The sequence below is a fragment of the Triturus cristatus genome, chromosome 12, assembly GCF_964204655.1.
Source record: "Triturus cristatus chromosome 12, aTriCri1.1, whole genome shotgun sequence".
In the NCBI taxonomy this organism is placed as follows: Eukaryota; Metazoa; Chordata; class Amphibia; order Caudata; family Salamandridae; genus Triturus; species Triturus cristatus.
The window spans coordinates 624264036-624290184 of NC_140595.1; the positions used below are offsets into that span (position 1 = coordinate 624264036).

At 46.4% G+C, this 26149-nt stretch overlaps 1 protein-coding gene across 1 annotated transcript in view; it reads right to left on the bottom strand.

The window, feature by feature from the left end:
• ZC3H18 (zinc finger CCCH-type containing 18) overlaps positions 1-26149 on the bottom strand; it is a 537339-nt gene that overhangs the window by 154382 nt on the left and 356808 nt on the right. The gene's annotated exons all lie outside the window — the stretch shown is intronic.

Sequence of the window (26149 nt, forward strand, 5' to 3'; positions counted from 1 at the left end):
TCTCCAGACCCAGTGAGGATGTCAGTGCCTAGCTTAAGAAGTGCATTGCGTTATTTGGGGGAAACCATTACACAGGTACTCAGGCAGCCCAGTAAAAAATTCTGTTACAATGACCAGCAGGGTAAGGCTATAGGGTCCTAAAACGCAGATACCACTCAATAAAGGTAGTGTCCGAAAACACACTTTTTTGCCCACTATATCAATTATTTTCTTTATTTCTGAACCCAGGGTGTGGAAAAGGAATGAGGTAGAATTGACCTTACAAGCGGAGGTCTGCACCACAAGGCTGCTTGTGGCTTACCAAGGAGGAGTGTTTTCGTATGGATTATTTAGCGGCCCGCTCTGGTCGCGGAAAGCCCACCCACTGACAGTGTGAGTCGAACGGCACCGAAGAGGAAAGTGGTGCCCAGAGAGCAACGTGTCACCATTGGCAGATCTACAGAGAGTGGATCACTCACCTGGCAAGTTTCTGGCGATCCAACTGTGGTGAGATATGTATTGAGGAACGTTAGGGGAGGCTCCCACTACGGGTTTATACACAGGACTCTAACTACCAGAATGCCCGGAAGGACACGCCCACTGTGGCAGTTCTGGCGTCTGTATGAGGCATACAGACGCCAGAACTGCCGAGTTTGTGATATACAATCTGCCAATAAAGAAGCAGATGACATGCTGTGTGTGGCTTTCCAAGGAGGAGTGTTTTCGTATGGAATATATATACACACACACCCATAAATTCTCACACCCCATATATATATGCACACACACACACACACACACACACACATATATATATACACACACACACATATATATACACACACATATATATATACACACACACACATATATATACACACACACACACACATATATACACACACACACACATATATACACACACACACATATATATACACACACACACACATATATTACCTACTGGCGGTCGCCAGTAGGTAGTTATAGTTAGGACCACGTTTCCATAGGAAATCCGCAACATTCTATTTTGAATAACTTTGGCGCCGGTCGACAAATCCTCGCGGATTTTTCAAAATAGGTGGGGCGCTACGCTCCGCTCCTACCCTGAAAGTCTCGGGGGGATTCGTCAAGCGGGGGCTGAGATAAAAGGGGGGTCCCAAAAGGCGTTTTTCCCATGCATTTTTCCATAGGACCTTTAGACAGGGCTACAGCCCGAACGGCTAAACAGAATTACTAGAAATTTGGCAGAGAGGTAGTCCTCAGGTCAAGGAAGTGCCTTTTGTAGGTTTGGTGTAAATCTGTTCAGTAGATTCTGAGAAAATAGCCTTTAAATCAATATATATATCTGAGCCAGCTTACGGTGCGCTTACGGTACGCTTACCGTACGCGTACGGTGGCGTGCGCGAGCGCGATTCTGATTGGCTCTTAGATCTAAGTAAACATTCGAATCGGCCGAAACCAGGAAGCGGCTGCCGCCATTTTCTCTCTCGCACTGAGAGTGATTTTTAAAATATAAAGCCCAAAAACATGTAAAGGGGCTGTTTAGACAGCTCCCACACACATCGCCATGTTGAGGGAGTCCCCAAAGATCCCCCAAGGCCAAAAACGGAATTTTTATTTTTTCGGTAATTTCGCCGATTACGCTTACCGTACGCGTACGGTAAAAAATGTAATAAAAAAAAAAATTATCCACACTCTCTCCACCCCGTGTGCAAATGGTGCCCGAAGGGCACCATTTGTGCATGGCTTATAAAATATACGAAAAATTAAAATATTACCTTTCAAAACGAAGTGCATCATATGTCCTCCATGTGCGCACGGTGCGCGAAGCGCATCGTGCTTACATGGCCCATCCAGCGTAACGTGGGCACGCGGTGCGCGTAGCGCACCGCGTGCCCACCGTGCGTGCACGGCACTAACTGCGTAAAGTGGGCGCGTGGTGCGCGAAGCGCACCGCGTGCTCACTGTGCGCGCACGGTGCGCGAAGCGCACCGTGCGCGCACGGAACGAACTGCGTTAAGTGGGCGCGCACGCCACGAATGGCGTAAAGTAACTTAGCATTTAAAAAAACGTACAAATTCACTGAAAAAACCATAGGTTTCACACACGTTATAGTTAGGAATTAGCATTTAAAAAACCTTGCAAATTCACTGAAAAAACCATAGGTTTCACACGTTATTGTTAGCGGAAATTTTACTGATAAAAAACCAATGAAATTCCCCCGTTATAGTTAGTGCAGGCAACTATAACTCACGCGACCGCAATCTTCTGCTGATGACATATGTGTCTTTATGAAAAAAAAATATTTGTAATATATGTATAGCTAAAAATGTATGGAAGAAGACATGGGCAAATAAGTGTCTAAATACAGTATTAGCATCAGCAGAGGATTGCGGTCGCGTGAGTTATAGTTGCCTGCACTAACTATAACGGGGGAATTTCATTGGTTTTTTATCAGTAAAATTTCCGCTAACTATAACATGTGTGAAACCTATGGTTTTTTCAGTGAATATATATATATATATATATATATATATATATATATATATATATATATATATATATATATATATATATATATATATATATATATATATATATATATATATATATATATATATATATATATATATATATATTATCTACTGGCGGTCGCCAGTAGATAGTTATAGTTGGGACCGTGTTTCCATAGGAAATCCGCAACATTCTATTTGGAATAACTTTGGCGCCGATTGACGAATCCTCGCGAAATTTTCAAAATAGGCGGGGCGCTTCACTCCGCTCCATCCCTGAAAGTCTCGGGGGGATTCGTCAAGCAGGGGCTGAGAAAAAGGGGGGGTGCCAAAACGCGTTTTCCCCATGCATTTTTCCATAGGACCTTTAGTCCAAGCTACAACCTGAACGGCTGAACAGAATTACTTGAAATTTGGCAGAGAGGTAGTCCTCAGTTCAGGGATGTGCCTTTTGCAGGTCTGGTCTAAATCTGTTCATTAGTTCCTGAGAAAATTGCAGTTAAAAGCATATATATATCTATAGGCGCGCTCCGTGCGCATAAGGTAAGCATACCGTACGTGCACGGTGACATGCGCGAGCGTAATTCTGATTGGTTGTTAGATGTCAGTAAACATTCGAATCGGTCGAAATCAGGAAGTGTCGGCCGCCATTTTGTCTCTCGCAGTCTGAGGCAATGAAAAACAAAGGGGGAAAACGTGAGAAGGGGGCAGGATGGACAGGTCCTGGCCCCCTAGCCTGTGTCAGGGGGTCACTGAAGGACCCCCAAGGGTAAAAAAATATTTTTTTTTGCTAAAAATCGCGGGGTGCGCGCACGGTACGCGCACGGTACGAACAACGCAACGCTCCACCAAGCGCCCACAGCGCGCACACGGTGCGCGAAGCGCTCCGTGCGTGTACGGTGCGTGCACGCGGTGCGCGAAGCGCTCCGTGCGCGTACGGTACGCGCACGGTGAAAAATCTTAAAAAATAAAAATAAAAAATACATAACTTAGCATTTAAAAAACCGTACAAATTCACTGAAGAAACCATAGGTTTCACACACGTTATAGTTAGGAATTAGCATTTAAAAAACCTTGCAAATTCACTTAAAAAACCATAGGTTTCACACATGTTATAGTTAGCTGGACATTTCACTCGTGAAAAACCATTGAAATTCCCCCGTTATAGTTAGTGCAGGGAACTATAACTCACGCGACCGCAATCCTCTGCTGATGACGTCAGATACTACATCACTGATGACATATGTGTCTTTCTGAAAAAAAGTATTTGTAATATATGTATAGCTAAAAATTAATGGAAGAAGACATGGGTAAATAAGTGTCTAAATACAGTGATGTAATATCTGACGTCATCAGCAGAGGATTGCGGTCGCGTGAGTTATAGTTGCCTGCACTAACTATAACGGGGGAATTTCAATGGTTTTTCACGAGTGAAATGTCCAGCTAACTATAACATGTGTGAAACCTATGGTTTTTTAAGTGAATATATATATATATATAACCCCCCCCCCACCCCCCCCCCCCGAACACAGAAAAAGTCACCGCCGCACCTCATAGCCCGGGTGCTGTTGAACCGCGATGTTGAATCGAGATGTAGAGCTTCACTGCAGCAATTCCATCTTTGATCAACTGTAAATAAGGAGAGATCTCGCAGGAATTTGATGTCCATCGAAAAAGGCAGAGTGCCGAAACGCATAATATATATATTACCTACTGGCGGTCGCCAGTAGGTAGTTATAGTTAGGACCCCTTTTCCATAGGAAATCCGCAACATTCTATTTTGAATAACTTTGGCGCCGGTCGACGAATCCTCGCGAATTTCTCAAAATAGGTGGGGCGCTACGCTCCGCTCCGACCCTGAAAGTCTCGGGGGGATTCGTCAAGCGGGGGCTGAGATAAAAGGGGGGTCCCAAAACGCGTTTTTCCCATGCATTTTTCCATAGGACCTTTAGACAGGGCTACAGCCCGAACGGCTGAACAGAATTACTAGAAATTTGGCAGAGAGGTAGTCCTCAGGTCAAGGAAGTGCCTTTTGTAGGTTTGGTGTAAATCTGTTCAGTAGATTCTGAGAAAATAGCCTTTAAATCAATATATATATCTGAGCCAGCTTACGGTACGCTTACCGTAAGCTTACCGTACGCGTACGGTGGCGTGCGCGAGCGCGATTCTGATTGGCTGTTACATCTAAGTAAACATTCGAATCGGTCGAAACCAGGAAGCGGCGGCCGCCATTTTCTCTCTCGCACTCTGAGGGGGGGGCTGTAAATAAAGGCAAAAAACATATAAAGGGGCTGTTTAGACAGCGCCCATGCACATAGCCATGTTAGTTGAGTCCTCAAAGGCCAAAAACGGTAAATTTTAATTTTTTGAAAATTTCGCCGATTACGCTTACCGTACGCGTACGGTGCGCTTACGCTAAAAATTTTAATTAAAAAAAAAAAAACACTCTCTGTGCATGGCATATTATTGTCATCACTTACAAATTAAATTTAACAGATTACCTATCACAAGGAAGCGCATAATATGTCCTCCATGTGCGCACGGTGCGCAACGTGGGCACGCGGTGCGCGTAGCACACTGCGTGCCCACCTTGCGTGTATGGCACTAACTGCGTAAAGTGGGCGCGCGGTGCGCGAAGCGCACCGCGTGCTCACCGTGCGCGCACGGTGCGCGAAGCGCACCGTGCGCGCACGGAACGAACTGCGTTAAGTGGGCGTGCACGCCACGAATGGCGTAAAGTAACTTAGCATTTAAAAAAACGTACAAATTCACTGAAAAAACCATAGGTTTCACACACGTTATAGTTAGGAATTAGCATTTAAAAAACCTTGCAAATTCACTGAAAAAAACCATAGGTTTCAGACATGTTATAGTTAGCGGAAATTTTACTGATAAAAAACCAATGAAATTCCCCCGTTATAGTTAGTGCAGGCAACTATAACTAACGCGACCGCAATCTTCTGCTGATGACATATGTGTCTTTATGAAAAAAAAATATTTCCAATATATGTATAGCTAAAAATTTATGGAAGAAGACATGGGCAAATAAGTGTCTAAATACAGTATTAGCATCAGCAGAAGATTGCGGTCGCGTGAGTTATAGTTGCCTGCACTAACTATAACGGGGGAATTTCATTGGTTTTTTATCAGTAAAATTTCCGCTAACTATAACATGTGTGAAACCTATGGTTTTTTCAGTGAATATATATATATATATACACACACACACACACACACACACACACACACACACACACACACACGCACACGATAAATAAGCTATGCAGTGCAATATGTGCTATAAAGCTGGATATTTGCAATTTATAAAAGTTATTTTTATCATTTTATGTTTTATTGTTTGTCCTACAATTGCAAAAAAGCACAAAAGCAGTAGTACATCAGGTTAAAAGCATTGTCGCAATACTGAACAACATGATGTGGTGGAGTAGTACAAGTAAGTGTCCTGGTAACATGTAGTCAGAAGGTTAGCTACTGCATACCTTATCTACCCATCACATCCAATGAGAGATACAGAATAAAGGCATAGGATTGGTGGGGCAGAAGGGTTAGTAGCATGATGTGCATTTTTTGTCTTGTGTGTACACCTCGTGGGGCATCTCTCCTCTCTAGGAACACAAACAGTGGACTCCACACGTCCTTTGGCCTGGAGGTGGCCGGTTGCAGCATCTTAGTCCTCCGCCCGTTCACTGCAAGTGCCATGTTGCCCATCCAGTTGGCTATTGTGGGCATTGTCTCTCCATGCCAATGCATAGCTATTCGTCTTTTTAGCTAGAAGTAGGTGTTTTGCTATGAATCACCTAGCCATTGCCGGGAGAAGCCAAACATAACCCAGCAGTGCAACTGTTAATTCGGGAGCCACTCTGTGGCCAGTCATTAATGATATGTGTTTCCTTAGAGTCTATTATGCAATGGGGTCCTAAACAAGGCCATGCGTGCCATGTCTGCTTGGTCAGTGAAGCATCTTGAGCAGCGGTCTGTGCAATGTTGATTAACTTGTGTTGCTTGATTGGGTGTGGCATGTCCTACACAAGAATTTGTAATGGAGCAGCTTGTGTCTGTGGTTCATGGACACATTTCTCGTTTGCCGGCAACCATAAGTCAATTTTTTTCTGTGATGGCTACTTCCAAGTCAATATCCCAGGCGTATCTATCGAAACATATCTCTGCCTGTTTCTCATCTGACACAAGGCTTTAGTGTCTTGAGACCCACCTCGCCCTGTCTGTGGAAGTGATCAATTGTGTCAGAGGTGTGATATCCTGCAGCTCCTCTAGAAATGTAGGTAGCTACTCGCTGACCGAAAACAGTGCTCAGGATTAAGGAGGTGGACCTGTTCAGTACAAAGCCTGTCTGTGTAGGAGAGATGATCTGCTCCATCAACAGTGAGACTCGGTTAAGGATAATGGATGGGATGAGTTGAAATGAGAGGGATCCATCCCTGGCTTGGAAAGGGCTGTAATTATGGCTTCCCTCACCCTATGCAGGTGGGTTCCCCTCTTGAGCACCCCTTCATGGAATTTCAGAAGACGAAGCACCAGAAGGTGCTTGTATGCTTGGTAGAACTCAAAGCAGATCATCTGACCCAGGGAGCCTCGCAACCAGCAAGCCCCTCCTCTGCTGCCATGATCTCATCAGCATGTATTGGCACAGCAAGGTATTCCTGTGGCAGTTTTCAAGCCAGATCAAAATCACCTCCTCCCTTGTGACTACTCTTCCGGCCATCAGCATATTGGCGAGTTCTGGCCTTTTTACCCATGTATAATATGTTTCTGTTTGCCAGATCTCTGTACTTCTTTGGAAATTTGTTTGGGTTTTTATAATCAATCATCTGACGTAATCAAGGGTGCTGTGGATATGCGACTTTCAGTTCAAACTCAGTGGAATCTAGTCGGGCTCTGATATCACGGAGTATGCCTACCCATTTAGAACACACAATGTCCCTTATGTAGGTTTTAGATGCATTCCACTGAGTCGCGTGATCAACGACAGCAATGTGTATTTCATCCCGAAAGACCTGATCATGTAGCGACTCGGTTTGGAATTTCCACATTGTGTAACTACCAGAGGTTGCAGGATGGTCATTTCAAGTAACAATGGTGAAAGATCGGAAAAAGCTCAGGGCAAATGGTCAATGTTGTGTACCCAGGGGTTAACATCTGTGGTAAGCAGCCCATAGTCAATCCTAGATTATGTGTTACGAGGGTGCAAGTAAAACGAGAAGACCTGTGCAGATGGGCTACGTCTTTGCCACATGGCAGAGATCCCACATCTCTATGACCTCCCTTAGGGTATGAATGGTTATGGGTCTACGGGTCTCTGGCAGTCTGCTATGATCCAGGTTTGGGTCCAACGTGAGGTGGAACTCCCCTCAGGATGCTCTCCAGTCCTGGGGTCTGCACTGCAGTGTATTCAGTTCACTTCTCAAAACAAATTGCGAGAGTCAATGTTGGGGCATATAGATTTATCAGCAGTACCCTGTGGCTATATAGTAACCGCTTGAGGATGATTTAGCGACCCTCATGATCCATATGTTGTTTTAGCAACCGGAAGTCTACGTGTTCAAAGACACACTACCCTGTTAGTAGAAGCTGTAGGAGGAGTAGTACCTATTGGCACCCCAATGGCAAGCAAAGGTGGTAAGTAGTGCCAGCGACATGTGCATTTCTTGGAGCATTGTCAAGTCTATTGCGTGTCTGTCAAGGAATGCCAAGACCCTTTGTGTTTGTTAGGGGTTGTTTACCTCCCATATGTCCACTGTCATGTTAGGCTGAGTCTATGTGGCCTATCGAGCGTATTTGTGTGTTTCTGGTAAATGAGAAAAGCAGTGGTGACCTGCACTCCAACAGTATACTTGCTTATGTGGCCCAAACCCCTCCCCCCAAGTTCCCCCAACATTAGGTGCCAGATAACCTACCCAGATCTCAAACATATCAAATTAGACATAAATTGGCTTTGTACACTGTGGGACGTAGCATAGCCCCAGCATGTAAAGCAGTACTAAGGGTCAACCTCCCAAAATGAGATCAATATAGCATTCGTGCTGGGAATAAGTATATAGCCACCGGCTCGGAATTAACTGAATAGGCGTGCAAGTCCAGGAGTATGACGCTGCCCACCCCCTAGTGTACAGGACCACGGACCAATGCACACTACCCAGCTGTCCCGCCAGCACAAAAGGTCTGACCAGCCAGACTCAGAAGGTTTACACCTCATGGATGAGCAGCTCAGTAAGATTAGTGACTTCTCAGTAGTCTTTATTCCACATTGTCCATAGTTGGCTGGATGGACTGTTTGCTGTCCCGTCGTATGCCTGAATTCTGTCTCGTGGGCAAGCCAGACTTAAGGATCTTGGCACATGTCTTGGACACAGTGTCTGCTGATGCGAAGATCTGCGTCTTGCCGTGGAGATCCACCATCATGAATGCCAGGAAGAAAACAGCATACCCAAGACCCATGGAGCGCAGAGCGAGTTTCACTGTATCTAACGTCCATGTGGCCACCTGTACCGCAACAGTCAGAGTAGATGGAGACAGTGAATGAGAGGGTTCTGTTCTTGCACCAGTCTCAGCGCAGTGGCCCAGTATCAGGAGTTTGAGAGTCTTGCAATCAGCAGGCTTTGCGGTGCACCAGGTGGGTGACTGGGGCCAAGTAAGCAATGTGCACGCTCCACCATGAATAGCTCAGAAAAGGATGAATAGCTCAGAGAAGGAGTCCCTTACAACTAGATGAGACAGCAAGGTTTATACAAAAGTATCCAGTTACCCCATGTTGGGTGCTTCAGCAATGCCTGTGATGTGGATATTGTTCTATCTGGAACACGCTTCCAGGTCATCTTTCTTGACGGCGATCAGTGCCATTAAATTCTCCACCTTCCGAGATGCGTCTGTCAGCCCCTTCCGTCCTCCCGTTCTTACGATCCAGGCACTTGGATATCCTATCCAGGTGCGATTTGACTGCGTGAAATTTGCGGTTTATAGATGCCAAACCTGCCCTAAGCTCCACAAGAATAGGATCTGTCATGGAGGTCCCTCTGCGCCCTGGGGCCCAGCGCGCCATAAATATAAACGAGGCAAACCCCAGGCATGTTAAGCTTATTGAGGAGTGCATCGGTTCCCCCGAGTGCAGGGTCTAAATCCCCCTCCCATCATATCACAGAAAGGAGGAGGTGCAGGCAGCCCCAGGCTCACGAACTTCCCCTGTGATTGCTGTGCTTCCGGGGCTCACCTGAGTGTGCAGAGGGCCTATCGATGCTCGACTCATGCCCCGGCCAGCAAGTGGTCGGTACCCGACCCAGATAATTCCAGCAGGGCCCCCAGCTCACACCTGCTGCAAATACTACCAGGCATCTGCAGGATAGTGTCCCACCATCAAGGATTGCTATAAATATCCTGGATGGGACACTGGAGCACCACTACAAGCGGTCATTTTGGCAGCAGGCAAGGCACGCCTGAAATTTATCAATTTGAATCTGTTTTTGATAATGAAATCATATTGCAATTTGAGATCGTTTTTTAAGCAATTGGGTAAACGTGTGTTTATCATGCCGATTACATTGTTGGTGTTTGGAAGCAGCTTGTTTGCATCATTATGTAAATTTGACCATGAAATAAATCTTAAAAAGTTAGGAAAAAAGAAAAGAAAAAATAAACAATTGGCCAAGACCACCACCTTTATGAGGTTCAAAACAGTCAGGAAAAAAGAAAAGAAAAATTAAAAAATTGGCCAAGACCACCACCTTTATGAGGTTCAAAAAAGTCAGGAAAAAAGAAAAGAAAAATTAAAAAATTGGCCAAGACCACCACCTTTATGAGGTTCAAAACAGTCAGGAAAAAAAAAAAAAAATTGGCCAAGACTACCACCTTTATGAGGTTCAAAACAGTCAGTCAAGGAAAGATGCATCTATAGATATATCTATATATATATCTATATATATATATCTATATATATATCTATATCTATATCTATATCTATATATATATATATATATATATATATATATATATATATACGGCTATATATATATATCTATATATATATACGGCTATATATATATATATATCTATATATATATATATATATATATATATATATATATATATATATATATATATATACGGCTATATATATATATATATATATATATATATATATATATATATATATATATATAGCCGTATAGATGTGTGTGTGTATATATATATATATATATATATATACACACACACACACACACACACACACACACACACACACATCTATAGATACACAGATATATATGCAAGCGTGTGCTTGTAATTCAATCGATAAATGTCCTTATAATACTCAGAGAACCTGATTCTTAGATATCTCACTGATGAGTTACAACCGACCTGCAAAACTAATGGCAATACATTTGAATTACTAATACCGGAGATGACCCCTGTTTTGACCTTGTTTACCCTGTATGCCAAAAATTTCAAAATACTTTGCTATGACTGAAAACATTTCTTCAATACTTATGTTCCGGATGCACAGATGCAAATACAGCAAAATGAGTTCAGCTTACAATGTTAGTTTGGAGGTCCCTAGTATATTCTGTCATTTCTAAACTATTTAGAGAGGGGTTAAATGTAAATAGCAAATGGTAATGGAGTTAAAGAACACCACTGTCAGATGCATATTTCAATCATAATCCATCGTACACATTCCCCATTGAGGACAAGCACACTGGGTGTATGGGCATTATAAATTTGGTGAACTGAGAAGGGAAGTTCCTTCTTTCAGCATACCTGTAAGATGAACAAATTACTAACCTTTGGAAGGAATATGCTACTTACCAGTATGCATCTGTTCTTGGCATGTAGAGCTGCAGATCTACACATTTTTTTTTTTTTGTTTCAAAAACCTTTATTGACAATATAGGAGGTACATAAGGCAGTTGCTCGCCGTACCATATACAAAGGCCGCGGGCATCCAAGCGAGCGGGTCCCCTTAAGAGCAATAACACAGCCATTCAGCCGACATCCCGGAGGACCGGCGGCGTCGTGAACACCCAACCCATGACTAATGAGCGATCTCGCGCCTGACAGCGTACCGCCGCTGCGCTACTTCTGGCCCATGCCGTAGTCTGCATATGACTCCGGCCGTCGTAGGCCGTCTGCCGGTATCCGCGAAATCAACGACACACTCAATAACTTCAACTAAAACCCCCAACTCCCCGCTCTCCCTCCCCCCCCTCGCGCGCACATCTTCTTATCTGGTCAGGCGACCTTGTCCAAGTGTGTCAGCTACCACTGCAGCCCAAGCCAGCCAGGCGCAGCACACCACCACTAGCAGACCGTCCGCCTCACTGCCCCGCACCACTACTCTCCTAGGGCTTCCACTCCCCGGATCTCCCGGGGCATACCAAAGGCCCCCCCGCCCGCTCCCCGGACAATCGACCCCTCCAGTTCACCATACAGCACCACACAACCACACCTTCACCCTGGGAGCGTGTCAGGGGCAGCTGCGTGCTCCACAGGAGCACGCGTATCTATGATCTCCCCCCCGCGAGTCCCCTTCGTCAGTTGGGCCCGGAGCTGCAGAGGTGAGGTACGTTTTGTATAATTCCCAGAAATTCTTAGGGCGACTCCTCAGCGGCAGCAATTCACTGTAAATCTCAGCCTGTGTGCTGCAGTACAGCATGTCCCTAGCCCACCGTTTCATGGTGGGGAGGGGCCCTCTCATCCAACAAAGTGCGACAACTCGTCTAGCAATAAGCAATGCCATGTCAACCAAGCGTCGCTGAGCCACCGGAAGAGGCCTTGAGTACCCCAGCAACACCAGAGCGGGGTCGGGGGGAACCTCAGTGCCCAAGATCCGGCTTAACTCTGCAAAGACCTCCGTCCAGAACTTCGCCATTCCCGGGCAGAGCCAGGCCATATGCATAAAGTCGGCCACAGGATAGTGGCAACGCTCACACTCCGCTGACGGCCTGAGCCCATACCTATGCAGCCGTTCCGGGGTATAGTACACCCTCTGTAGGAACTTAAAATGCACCAACCTGTGCCGGCCGTTGAGCGAAATCTTCTTGGTGCTAGCACAGCAATATCTCCACATCTCGTCCGTGAGTTCCAGTTGTAGGTCCTCTTGCCAGGCTAGCCGCGCCACATCATACTGACGCGCCAAGTGCCTGTCTCCTATTCTTTTAAGATTCGAAATCAATTTTGGCGGGGCTACCGTTTTGATTACATAGGTAAGTTCCGGAACCACCGGGGGCTCCACCATGCTCGGGCTCAGCGCAGCCGAAAGAGCCCGACGGACCCTGTGGAACTGAAAACGCTGCAGGAGCGTGGGGGTGGACTGAGTCAGCTCAAGCTGGTCCCAAGTTCTGGCAACCCCATCCAAAAATAAATCTTCCATCCGCACGATGCCCAACGCCTTCAACGTCTGAATCACTCCCCTCTCCTGCAGCGGCGGGAGCCAAGTTGCCCATTCCACCGGTAGCAGAGGTGAGTACAGCAATGTACAGCCATGCGCCCGCAGATCTACACACTTTTGCCTAGATCGCCATCTGGTGTTGGGCCCGGATGTTTGCAGTTTGTTTTTCCTCTTGGAAAGTCTTTGGAAGTCACGAGGTCGGTGACTCCTCCCTTGGATCGTATTGCGCATGGGCTTCGGCTCCATCCTTAGATTGCTTTTCGCCAACAGGGAAAATGGAGCGTAGTAATAACAGTGAAGAAACCCATGTGTGTTGTATCTAAATAAGATAGACTGGAACAGATACAGGTAGCCAGGGAGGCGGGTGGGCGTGTGTAGATCTGCAGCTCTACATGCCAACAACAGATGCATACTGGTAAGTAGCATATTCCGTTCGAGGCATACGAGCTGCAGATTACACACTTTTGCATAGACTATATAGCAGTTCCCAACCTTAGCGGCGACCACCGGTATCTGTTGTAGTGGTTTGAAATAGTGTTTTTAGTACAGCCTGGCCCACACTAGCTTGTTGCTTGGTTTGCACATCTACACAGTAATGTTTAGTGAAAGTGTGCGGTGTTGACCATGTAGCTGCTTTGCAGATATCATCTAATGGGATGTTCCCTAGAAAAGCCATAGAAGCCCCTATCTTTCGTGTAGAATGGGCTTAAGGGGGAACGGATAGCGTTCGTTTTGCTTTGTGGTAGCAAATCTGGATGCATTTTACAATCCACCTAGCTATCCCTGATTTTGAGATGGGGTTGCCCTTGTGTGGTGGAGAGAAAGAGACAAACAGTTGTTTGGTCTTTCTGAAAGGTTGTGTTCTTTGGATATAGTAAAGTAAGGCTTGTTTGACATCTAGCGTGTGTAGAGCCCTTTCTGCAACAGTTTGAGGTTGTGAGAAAAATACCGGTAATTCTACCGATTGGTTTAGATGAAAAGGGGAAATGACTTTAGGTAGGAATTTTGGGTTGGTACGGAGAACAACCTTGTTCTGGTGCATTTGGAGAAAAGGTTCTTGTATGGTAAGTGCTTGTATCTCACTGACCCTTCTAAGGGAAGTGATGGCTACAAGAAAAGCTGTTTTCCATGTGAGAAATTGCAGTTCGCATTTATGCAAAGGTTCGAAGGGCGGCCCCATTAGCCTTGTGAGAACTATATTTAAGTTCCACACAGGTGAGCGTGGTACTCGGGGGGAAATTATTCGTTTTAGGCCTTTCATGAAGGCTTTAATGGCAGGTACTCTGAAAAGTGATAGGTGCTGCCTGTTTTGTAGGTAAGCGGCAATTGCTGCGAGGTGTAGCCGAATGGAGGTATATGCTAGGTTACACCTTTGTAGATGGAGTAAGTAGCATATGATGTGTTGCATAGACACATCTAGAGATTTGATTGTGTTGTTATGGCAATAAACAACAAATCATTTCCACTTGGCAGCGTAGTAAGCTCTAGTGGAAGGGAGTCTAGCTTCTCTGATGATGTTCATACAGTCAGGGGGAAGGTTTAGGTATCCGAATTCCAGGATTTCAGGAGCCAGATCACAAGGTTGAGCTGAGCTGGGTCCGGGTAACTGATCTCTCCATGGTTCTGGGTTAGGAGGCATGGTGAGAGGTATAGCTTTTGGTTTGGGACTACCGAGAGTTCCAGCAGCGTGGTGTACCGCGGTTGTCTGGCCGATGTTGGAGCTACTAGGATCAGTGTGAGGGAATGCTGTTGTAGCTTTCGCACCACTAATGGAATTAGTGGGAGAGGTGGAAAAGCGTACGCAAATTTGTCTGACCAGTTCATCTATATCGCATTGCCTTTGGACAATGGGTGTGGGTATCTGGCGGCGAAGCTTGGGCATTTTTTGTTTTCGTGGGTGGAGAAGTCTATCTGCTGATGCCCCCACATTTGAAAGAACGGGTGAAGAACCTGCGGGTGAAGTTCCCACTCGTGGATCTGCTGCGTCTGTCTGCTGAGCAGATCTGCCATGGTGTTTTCGACTCCTGGTACATGCTGGGCTAGGAGAAAGATTTTGTGTGGAATTGCCCATCTCCATACGCTCTGTGCTAATTGAGAGAGCTGTGAAGAGTGTGTGCCGTCTTGTTTTTGAATGTAATACATGGCCGTCATGTTGTCTGTGCGAATGAGGACTGCCTTGCCTAAAATCTGACTTTGAAAGGATTTTAGGGCTAGAAAGATTGCTAGTAACTCCAGATGGTTGATATGGAGTAACTTTTGTTGCGGCGTCCATGTGCCCTGCACTGTGAGGTGTAATAGATGAGCTCCCCAGCCGGAGAGCGATGCGTCTGTTAGTATTATTTGTGGAACCGGGTCCAGGAACGGTCGACCTTTGGAAAGGTTTGTGGTGTTCCACCACTGCAGAGAGCGATGGGTGCGACCGTCTACCAGATCTGTCAGTTGCCCCTGGGCCTGGTTCCATTGGCGCGCTAAGCACTCTTGGAGTGGACGCATCTGGAGTCTTGCATGGGGCACTATGAAAATGCAAGAGGCCATCATCCCTATCAGTTGCATAAACACTCTTGCTGGAAGGGAGTGTTGAAGTATGAATCTTTGACGCAAAGCCTGAATGCTTGCAATCCTGGCCGGATTGGGGTAGGCTATGGCTTTTGAGGTGTCTATGGTGGCACCGAGGTATTGCTTTATGTGGGATGGTGTTAGCTGGGACTTTTGGTGGTTCACCGTGAAGCCTAGTTGGTGAAGTAGTTGGATTGTAGTGGCGGTGTGGTGTACACATTGGTTGTAGGACGTGGCTTTTCTCAGCCAGTCGTCCAAATATGGGAAGACGTGAATGTGCTGTCTTCTGAGGTGTGCCGCCACTACCGCTAGGCACTTGGTGAATACCCTTGGTGCTGTTGTGACCCCGAATGGGAGCACCTTTAACTGGTAGTGTTGCCCGTCCACTACAAATCTGAGGTACTTTCTGTGAGCATGGTGTACCGGAATGTGAAAGTATGCGTCTTTCAAGTCCAGTGTGGTGAGGAAGTCGTTCTGGGAGAGGAGCGGAAGCACCTGCTGAAGCGTTACCATGTGAAAATGGTCTGAATGTATGTATGTGTTTAGGGGCCGGAGATCTAGAATAGGTCGTAGAGTCTCGTCCCTTTTTGGAATTAGAAAATATAGGGAGTAGACCCCTAAATTTTGCTGATTGGCAGGAATTTGTTCTATTGCCTGTTTTTGTAGGCGGGAGATTACCTCCTGTTTTAGTAATGTGGAATGTTCTTGTGACATTGGGAGTTGCCTGGGTGGAATGTTTGGGGGGGGGGGGGTAGATGTTTATTCTAGGCAGTACCCTGACCGAATAATTTGGGTCACCCAATCGTCTGAGGTGATGGTCTCCCAGACCTGAAGGAAATTTTGTAGTCTGCCCCCGACCGGAGTGGGATGGTCTGGAGGGAGCGGGGGGGAAGTCATTGGGTAAGCGGTATGGCAGAGCGGGCGGTATTTGTTTTGCCTCTGCCTTTATTGTTATTGCCCCTATAGCCGCCTCTTTGATAACCCCTTGTGAAGGTGGACTGAGTGGGGGATTTGTAGGAAGTGGACGCGCTATCTGAGGAGTAGCCTCTAGACGTACTCCGAAAGGAAGAGCGGCGAAAGGAGCGCCTAGGAGGGTGTGACTGAAGGGCTCCCATAGATTTCGCCGTATCAGTGTCCTTCTTCATTTTTTCTAGGGCCTCATCTACCTTTGGGCCGAATAGGTGTTCTTGGTCAAAGGGATGATTTAGGATAGAGGCCTGTACCTCTGGTTTGAAACCTGATATTCTGAGCCAAGCATGGCGACGGAGGAAGACGCTAGTATTAATGGCCCTGGAGGCTGTGTCTGCTGCATCTAAAGCACAGCGTATGGAGGTGTTAGTTATTGTCTTACCCTCTTGAATTAATTCATTGGCCCTGTTTTTGTATCTTTCCGGGAGGTGGTGCATTATGGTTTCTAATTCATCATATTGCGCCCTATCGTATCTGGCCAATAGCGCTTGGGAGTTGGCGATACGCCATATATTGGCTGCCTGTGACGCAGTGCGCTTTCCTGACGCGTCCAGTAGCTTGGACTCTTTGTCAGGTTGTGGTGCTTCGCCTGACGCCTGGGAATTTGACCTCTTCCGTGCAGTGGAAACCACTAGGGAATCTAGTGGCGCTGGCACTTTGATATAGGCAGGATCTGTGGGGGCAGCTTTGTACTTTTTTTCTATGTGTGGGTTAATGACCCTGGCCCTGACTGGGTCCTTAAAAACCTCTGGCGCATGTTTTACCACCCCCTTGAGCATAGGTAGTAAGGAGGTAGACCTATGTGTGGTATCTAAGGTGTCGAGGAGGAAATCCTCCTCCACTTGGTCAGTGTGTAACTCTACCCCATGATAATGTGCCGCCCTCTGAAGTAGGTGGTGGAAACCTAATGAGTCTTCCGGTGGAGGTGGCCTGGAAGGGTAAAGGTCATCTTGTGGGACGTCTGGAATATCTGGGTTATTGTAGTTGTCCCATGGGTCTGGGGATCCTGTAGGGGAGGGGTCTTGGGGTACATCCCCTGGATCGTGATATGGGTCCCCATGATCATCATCGTCTGGAGACGGGGTCGGAGAGCGATGAGGTGGGGGTGGAGAAGGTGGAGGGGGCGGAGGTGGAGAGGATGGAGGAGGTGGGGAAGGCATTCTGAAAGGGGAGGTAGCAGAGTCCTTCCTCTTTGGAGGTGGAGGTCGAGCCGGTTTGTCCAAATGTCTCTTTTTGGAAGAAAGTGCCAAATGTCCAGTTTTTGGATCCTTGGTAAGAGTTTTTTGCAAGGGATCCGGTGTAAACAGTTCCTGTGACAATGTTTGTTCCGTCGGCGCCGAAGTTTTCGGGGCGGATGACTTTTTAGGCTTGTCCGTGCCGTGCTTAGCACTGGGCTTGGGAACCTCCGTTTTCTTGGTCGGTGCCGAGGTGGGCTTCGGCGTGGAAGTGTCGGTGCCGAGGGCCTTATGGGGTTTGGTCGGTACAGAAGATGGCGTCGGTACGGAAGCGCTGGGTTTCGACACCGAGGACTACGGTGTCGAGGTAGAGGCTGGTTTCTTTCTCGGTGCCGAAGTGTGTTTGTCGGCACCGCTGGAAGGCTGGCTCGAGCCCGAGCCGCCGGAAGGCTTATTTGGCTTCTTCACCGGGCCCGAAGGTGGGGTGTGTGAAGCAGTGTCTCTGGTCTTGCCTAGGCCCGGAGGCGAAGGCGTGACCGGAGCCTTTTTGGGTGTTGGCGCGGGTGTGGGGGGGGGGGGGGTGTATATTACTCATTACTCACGACCCTCTGCGCCCGGGTGATGTCCTCTACATCTGAGTCGTCGGCTTCGGAAGCACTGACGAGTTCCTCTTCGGTGCGCTGCTGTCCTGGATCTTCGACGCCGTCTCCGAAGATGTCGACTGGAACGGAGTTCGAGGAGTGTGCCATGTTTCGTCTGGCTCTAATAATCTTTTTCGATCTGAAAGACTTACAGGCTGGACAGTCTCGAGCCTCGTGTTCAGGGGAGAGGCAGAGGTTGCACACCTCATGAAGATCGATGTGGGGGAATTTGGACCCACATCGAGGGCACTTCTTGAATGCAGTTCTTTCCATCAGCCGGGACCGGAGCTTGGGTAGGCCCGAAGGCCGCCGTCGACGACTGGAACCGAAGATTTGTCGATGAGAAGGTGATTGAGGAGATCGCGATCGAAACAATACCGCGATGTGAGTGAGGATTCCGCTTCGATCGTCGAACTGGAAATGTTCGGAACCGGAGCACGAAGATTACATCCGAGCCCGATAGCGGAAAAAAACAATCTGAGGATGGAGCCGAAGCCCATGCGCAATACGATCCAAGGGAGGAGTCACCGACCTTGTGACTTCCAAAGACTTTGCAAGAGGAAAAACAAACTGCAAACATCCGGGCCCAACACCAGATGGCGATCTATGCACAAGTGTGTAATCTACAGCTCATATGCCTCGAACATGAGCTTTCTGGTTGATGCAGTGTGTGACCGCCGATTCTTCACCTTTAGAATATACCCAGGCGCCAGAGTGGCTCCTAAGATTTTTTCAGCAATGCTTCCCTTGCTGTTAGGCAGTGTCATATGGCTTCACAGTGAGTAATCTGAGATTAGAAGTACACATCACATAAAAAACTAGTTACTTACCTGTACACTATGGTTCTCCAGTATTATCTTTCATAGATTCACATGCTTGTATCTTCCCCGTCGTCATGGTGGGAGTCTCACGGTAACAGAATGACCACAGCAGTATAAGAAAAACTGCATAGCAAAATCCCATAGGGAATCATCTTATTTGGTAACCAAATCTCATCATTATGTGGTCCAAGACTCAGCCAATCGGCTGCTAGCCCTGCCCTCACACTCCCCAGCAGAGCCTTCCTGCCTCAGATTTCCGGCCCCGAGTGCGAGACTAAAACACTGCTAGAGACAAGGAGGTTCTGCCTGAGAAATGGGGAGGTGGGCGGGCCGCATGTGAATCTATGAAAGATAATACTGGAGAACCATAGTGTACAGGTAAGTAACTAGTTTTTTCTCCAGTATTGAATCTTTCATAGATTCACATGCTTGTATCAGAATAGCAAGCAGTACTTATCGCAAACTTCATTTCCAGGCTAGAACCCCCAATAACCGTGGGCTCTGCTCTTTTGGATAGAATGTTAACATACATTGCAGCATTTGAAAAATTTGTGTAAATATACATATATCTGTACATACATACATCGTCATAATCCATGATAAATACCTTAATGAAATAGGTGCCGTAGAACTGCTTGTCCCACTGCTGCATCCTTTCTCCATGCTGTGTCCAGACAATGATGTCAAGTAAAGGTGTGCGCTTTCTTCCATGTCGCAGCTCTACAAATGTCTGGCAATGGCACCCCTGCAAATAGAGCCGTAGAAGTTGCCATCTTGCTTGTGGAGTGCGCACGTACTTTGGTTTGCAAAGGTTTTCCAGCTTTGACATGACACAAGGATATTGCTGACGATATCCACCTCGAGATACTATATCTAGAAAGTGCCACCCCTTTCTTGGGGCCAGCAAAGGCTACGAAAAGTTGATTTGTCTTTCTGAATGATTGGGTCTTATCGATGTAAAATTTGAGACATCGTTTGATGTCTAAAGAGTGCAACGCTCTTTCTGCCGCTGTTGACGGGTCTTTAAAAAATGCAGGCAAAACTACTTGTTCATTCAGATGAAAGCTGGAGGGGACTTTAGGAATAAATTTGGGATTCGTCCTCAGAATCACTCTGTCCTGCCTGAATTGGAGGAATGGTTCTGCAATTGAGAAAGCTTGGATCTCGCGGACCCTTCTTGCCGACGTGAGCGCTAATAGTAACGCTGTCTTCCATGAGACAAATAATTCCGCCTTATGGATTGGCTCAAATGGCGGTTTCATTAGCTGTGCAAGAACTGTATTAAGCTGCCATGGCACTACTGGTCTTCGAACTGAAGGGAACATTCTGAAGAGCCCTCTGAGGAATTCTTTAATAACTCTTTGGGACCAAAGAGATGGTCGGTCAGGAACTCTGGTGTACCTTAAAATAGCGGCTAGGTGTACTTTTATGGACATATGAGAGAGTCCAGATTTGGCCAATGTCAACAGATATGGAAGAATCTGATCCGACGAGACTCGAAATGGATGTAAATCGTTAGATGCACACCACTGACAGAATCTTTTCCATTTAGCCGCATATGTTTTGTTTGTGGAGACTGCCCGGGATCGTGAGAGAATCTCTCTGCACTCCTGAGGGATCTTTAACAGGTGGAACTCATGCTCGTGAGGTTCCATGCTGACAAGCTCAGCGATTTCAAATTTGGATGCAGTATCTGTCCGTTGCTCATAGTTATCAGATCCTGCACTAATGGGAACTGTATCCTGGGTGTCGCTGAGAGTCTGAGAAGTTCTGAGAACCCTGCTTGTCTCGGCCACGCTGGGGCAATCAGAATCAGATGGCACAGCTCTGATTTCATCTTTCTTAAGACTTTCAATATTAGAGGAAAGGGTGGAAATGCATACGCAAACATCCCCGTCCAGCACAGCTGTAGCGCATTGCCCCACGATCCTTTCTGCGGAAACCTGCTTGCAAAGTTTTTGCATTTCGAATTGTGGCGATCTGCGAACAAGTCTAGCCTTGGAGTGCCCCATGCCTTGAAAACTTTGGAAAGGTGCTTCCGATTCAGTTCCCACTCGTGAGAGATCTCGGAAGATCTGCTCAGAATATCCGCTCTTGTGTTGTCTACCCCTGCAACATGCTGCACTTGAAGCGAGATGTTGTGAGCTAGAAGCCATTTCCAAATGTCTTGTGTTTCCTTTGACAGAAGTTTCGACTTTGTACCCCCTTATTTTAGAAGGTAAAACATAGACGTTGAGCTGTCTGTCTTCACAAGAACCGTAGATCCGCGAATCTTGGGAAGAAAAGCCTTGAGTCCCAAGAACACGGCCCTTAGTTCCAGCAAGTTGATGTGGAGCTGCGTTTCGGACTTTGACCAGTGGCCCTGAATTTCGAGCTCCTGGAGATGCGCTCCCCAACCTTGAAGTGAAGCATCCGTCATCATTACGAAACTGTAGCTCTGAGATTCAAAAGTCAGTCCTTCCGTTAAATGATCCCTGATCTTCCACCATGACAGGGCGTTTCGGATCTGAGGAGTGATCACTATTCGATCCTCGAAGGATCCCTGCGACTGAAGCCATTGCTTGTCTAGCAGTCCTTGTATAGGTCTTATGCGGAAGCTGCAATTTGGAAGTAGGGGGATACAAGAGGACATCATCCCCAACAATGACTTGTAGATTCTTACTGAAACTGACTTTTTTATTTGCAAGTGTGTTGTCAACTGTATGATCTTTTGAATACGCTCCTCTGATGGATAAGCCTTGGCCTCCTCCTTGCAAATTAGAGCTCCCAGAAATTGAACGGACTGTGAGGGTCTGAGATGTGAATTTTCTAGGTTGACTCTGAGACCTAGCTGATTGAAAAGATCCATGCAAACTTGAAGAGAGTGTTGGGTGTCTCTGAACGAACCTCCTTTTATGAGCCAATCGTCCAGATAAGGGAAAATCTGGTGACCTTGGAGTCTTAGGTGCGCCGCTATTGGCGCCATACACTTTGTAAAGATTCTCGGCGCCGACTTTAGTCCGAAAGGCAATACTTTGAATTGGTAATGACGCCCCGCCACCATGAAGCGTAGACATTTTCTGTGGTTTACGTGGATTGGGACGTGAAAATAAGCATCTAAGAGGTCCAGGGATGCCAAATAATCTCCTCTGCCAATCAGGAGAAGTATTTCCTGCAGGGATAGCATTCGAAATGATTTCTTTTGGATGAATTTGTTGAGACCTCTCAGGTCCATTACCTGCCTCCATTTTGATGTGTCTTTCTTCTTTATGAGAAAGAAATGCGAGTAATAGCCTTTCCCGCGTTGAAGCCGCGGAACTTCTTCTATCGCCTCCTTTTGTAGTAACGCTAAAACTTCTGGCTTGAGGGCTGATAGATGTTCTTGTCTCCTGTGTATAGGAGGCTGATTTGGAGGCTTTTGTACGAACTCCAGAGTATGGCCATGCTGAATCACATCTAAAACTGGGTAAAATGAAGTCAGGTAATGTCAGCTGCTTCTCGGACAAGTGGCGGATGTGTTGATGAAGTCATTGTCGTTGATTGGATTGCTGCGATTTCCCTCTCGCAGATGATCTTCCTCTGGACTGTTGCCGATAGTTGTTTGAGGATCGAAATTGTTGATTGTTTGAGTATTGGCGATATCCCTGCTGATTGTATGGCTGATATCTATTCGATTGAAACGAGGATCTCTGTGTAAATTGTCCTCGTGATCCTCTCCTCCGAAAGGACTGAAACCTGCCCTGTTGAAGAGATCCCAGCGCCCGCGCTGTATCTGTGTCAGTTTTAATGCTTTGGAGGGCGTCATCTACATGCTTTCCAAACAGGTTCTCTCCGTCAAATTGCATGTCCACTATTTTAGCCTGCACCTCCGGTCTAAACGAAGAGGCTTTCAGCCATCCTTGTCTTCGCAGGGCTACTGCACCTGCCCTTTGTCGAAATGCCACTGAGGACAAATCCATAGCGATGTCTATGGATTCCGAGGCCGCCCTAGCCCCATCCTTCAGAATAGCAGCCGCTTCTTTTTTATCCTCTGGAAGATGGGCGAGTAAGGGTGCTATATCGCACCACATCTGCCTATTGAACCTGCTGATGAGGGCTAACGCATTGGTAGCCTTTATGGAAGACGCTGCCATCACCGCAAAACGCTTCCCTGCGCCATCCATTCGTCTTCCGTCTTTGTCCGGGGGAACTGCCGATGTAGAAACCAGATTTTTTGAGTTCCTTTGGGCGGCCTGCGTCACCACAGATTCTGGTCGTGGATGACCAATCAAACAGGCCAGAGACGATTCTGGGGCTCTATATTTCTTGTCTATTCGAGGAACTGAAGCAGCCAATGAAGCCGGGTTCCTCATTATTTTCAATCCTTCCTCCCAAATATGAGCGATTATCGGTATGGACCGAATAGATTTGCGTGATTCCTCCTTAAAGTCATAGAGGAAACATTCGGCTTCCTGAACTGAAAGTGGAAGCTCAAAGCGTTTTGACGCTTTCTCCATGATATCATGGAAACCTCCTATATCTTGCGGCGGAGAGTGCGCCGGTGTCGGAGATGGAGACGGAGTAGTTGGGAGAGTATATTGGTCCCATTCATCGTCAACCTGCGTATCTTGAAGAAGTTCTCCTTCTTCCGGATGATCGGCGTCACGGTCTTCCAAATCGTCTCGAATTGTCACAATTGGTGGAGATCGTATCTTTTGAGAGGTAGTTTTAGGAAAAGAATGAGGTGGTTGTACTTGTGCAGGCTTATCTGCCGTCTGTGGCGCTTGAGAGTTAGCGTCAGGGAAACGCCGATAGTAGTCATTTATCATCAGCCGCAAGTCAGTCACTAAGGAAACCGGCATTGAGATAGAGTCCTCTCTACTAGTAGGCTGAGGCTCTTCCTCTTCCTCGTAGTCATAAGGCTGCTGAAATGACTCATATCTTCGTGAATCCCGTGGAGGGCGATCTTGAAAAGAGAAGACTTCCTGAACCTCATGATATTCCTCCTCATTCGTTTCTTGACTCTTAATCCGAAGTTGGGACAGACTATAAGCCACTCCTGAAGACTCTTCATCTTCTGACTGCAAATTTAGTAGATTGGAAGGAGGAAGCAGAGAAATCTTCGTCCAGGCCGTAAAATCTGTAGATTTAGTCTTCTTCGTCGCCGACGGAGATCTCGGCGACATGGAAAGCTGTATTATCGTCGACATAGTGCTCGTCGACATAGTAGTCGTCGACGACGAAGTCTTCGCCGACGAAGATAATGGGGCCCTCGACGAGGATCCCGTCGACAAGATAGTCAACGAGCCTTTCTTCGACGACGAGGTCTTAGTTGTCGCCGTCAATGCCGCTGTCGTCGTCGAAATGGTAGACGTCGACGGAGTCGTTGTCGACGTAGTCGTCGACGGTTTTAAAGCAATCACAGCCGGCGACGCCCCAATTTTCGTCGACGGAGCTGAGGAGACTTCTCTAGACTCTGTAGATTTTTTAAGAGGAGTATGAGGTAATGAAGACGAAGGAGCCCCTTTGTCTTTTGCTTTTTTAGCTCTGTATTATCTTCCGAAGTCGAAGATTTCCTCTTTTTTGAAGACTTAGATTCCTCTTCAGAGTCAGATTCTGAAGTGACCTTCTTCTTTTGAAGCCACAGCAGAAGACGTGCCTCCCTGTCACGCAGGGTTTTCGCAGAAAAAGTTCTGCAGTGCTTACAGTCTTTAGGCACCTGTTTTGGGTGCAGACAATATAAGCAGTCCTTGTGGGGGTCTTCAGAAAACAATCTAGGTTTTCCACAGGATCTGCAGGGCCTGAAGAGCCTCTTTTTAGAGCTTTCAGCCATAGTAAGCAAGAAAATATGAAGCACAGTACCTCAATCCAGCAAAGAGAAGGAAATTCTAGATGAACAAGAGGTCAACAGTTCACACAGGAACAAAACTGAGCAAAGCTCAGGGAGACTCCTCCTCACACGAAGGCGGTTGGAAATCTGAGGCAGGAAGGCTCTGTTGGGGAGTGTGAGGGCAGGGCTAGCATCCGATTGGCTGAGTCTTGGACCACATAATGATGAGATTTGGTTACCAAATAAGATGATTCCCTATGGGATTTTGCTATGCAGTTTTTCTTATACTGCTGTGGTCATTCTGTTACCGTGAGACTCCCACCATGACGACGGGGAAGATACAAGCATGTGAATCTATGAAAGATTCAATACTAGAGAACCCCAGTTCACCAGGTTGAAGGCTTTCTCAGTATCCAAAAACAAAACCTCTAATGTGGATTTTGTTCTCCAACAATAATCAAGGCCACTTAAAGATAGTGTGTATTAGTAGTCAAGATTTGCCTGGAATAAACCTAGTTTGATCTGGATGTATAAATACGGACATCAAACTGGTAGTCTCATTAGAACTTTCATAAACTGTTAGAATCAGAGTTTAGCCATGGGATTGGCCGACATGATCTTCAAAACTCGGGATCCTTATATGGGTATAAATAAAGTTACAAAGCTTCCCCCATTAGAATGAGGATGGTATCTCCTTGACCTGAGTACATAATGCACTAAACAAACCTGCTAACTTTAGGACTGTTGCTGATGTATGTAACTGATGGCTTTCACAAGACAAACCATCCTTCGTTGGAGGTGTAGTTACCAGAATTGAGGCTATTGCATAAGTTCAGAATCCTTTTCTTGTACTTGACTACATTATGTTAAATCACCTGCTACTCAACTTTATGATTCTTAATACGTGGACCTTAGCAGCTAACAGTACCTACCAATTTGTTGTGAATCCACTTGCCGAATTTCTTGCTGCTGACTATCAGGGGATTCTTCACCTTCATCACTAGCTCACAACAGTGATAGTGAACAATATACAAAACAGAACTTACAGACAGAGCTTTGTCAATGGAAGTTAATATCAGTCTTACAATATGAAGGACTAATTCCTCAAAGACTAAAGAAGCCCATCTAATGTTCCACCATTCGCTGCAAATTGTAGAGAATTGCTGAAGGAAGTATAGGCTTTTTATAGTAGGTGAAGGTTTGTATTTATGAAAATGGGATTTGGATTAATTTTGGCACTAGTCTCAGCTAAAGATTTCTTCATGAAACTATCAAAACTGTAGTAGG